We start from the raw sequence: 579 nt of genomic DNA, 5'->3' as shown, positions 1-579 counted from the left end.
TATTGAAATCCAAGGGCCTCGGTGAATGTATTGCCAAGGACAATAATGCAAGTAAGAAATATCGATACAAGACAATATTAATTATTCGTCATCATCTTATAGAGAGTCTCAAAGATCAGTACATAACTATTGAGAATCCTCTAGACCTTTGGAACAAGTTAAAACAAAGATATGATCACCAAAGGTTGGTGTTATCGCCAAAGGCTAGATATGATTGGATGAGTCTCAGGATCTAACAGGACTTCAAGTCCGTGGATAAATATAACTCAGAAATGTTCAAAATTGTTTCTACATTGAAGCTGTGTGGTAAGGAGATCACGGATGAGGATATGTTGGAAAAGACATTGTCCACCTTCCACACAAATAATATGGTGTTAGGACACCAGTACCGTGAAAAAGGCTTCAAGAGTTATGAAGAACTGATTCCATGTTTGTTGCGTTCTGAGCAAAACAATGAGTTACTGATGAGAACAGTGAGATGAGACCTCCAGGATCCACACCATTACCTGAAGCACATGCAGCCGAAGAAGCTATGAATGAATCTAACCATGTCCATCATGATAAACCACACGGCCATTG

This window comes from Brassica oleracea, chromosome C8 (assembly GCF_000695525.1).
Source record: "Brassica oleracea var. oleracea cultivar TO1000 chromosome C8, BOL, whole genome shotgun sequence".
Lineage (NCBI taxonomy): Eukaryota > Viridiplantae > Streptophyta > Magnoliopsida > Brassicales > Brassicaceae > Brassica > Brassica oleracea.
Note: the sequence above shows the minus strand (reverse complement) of the source record.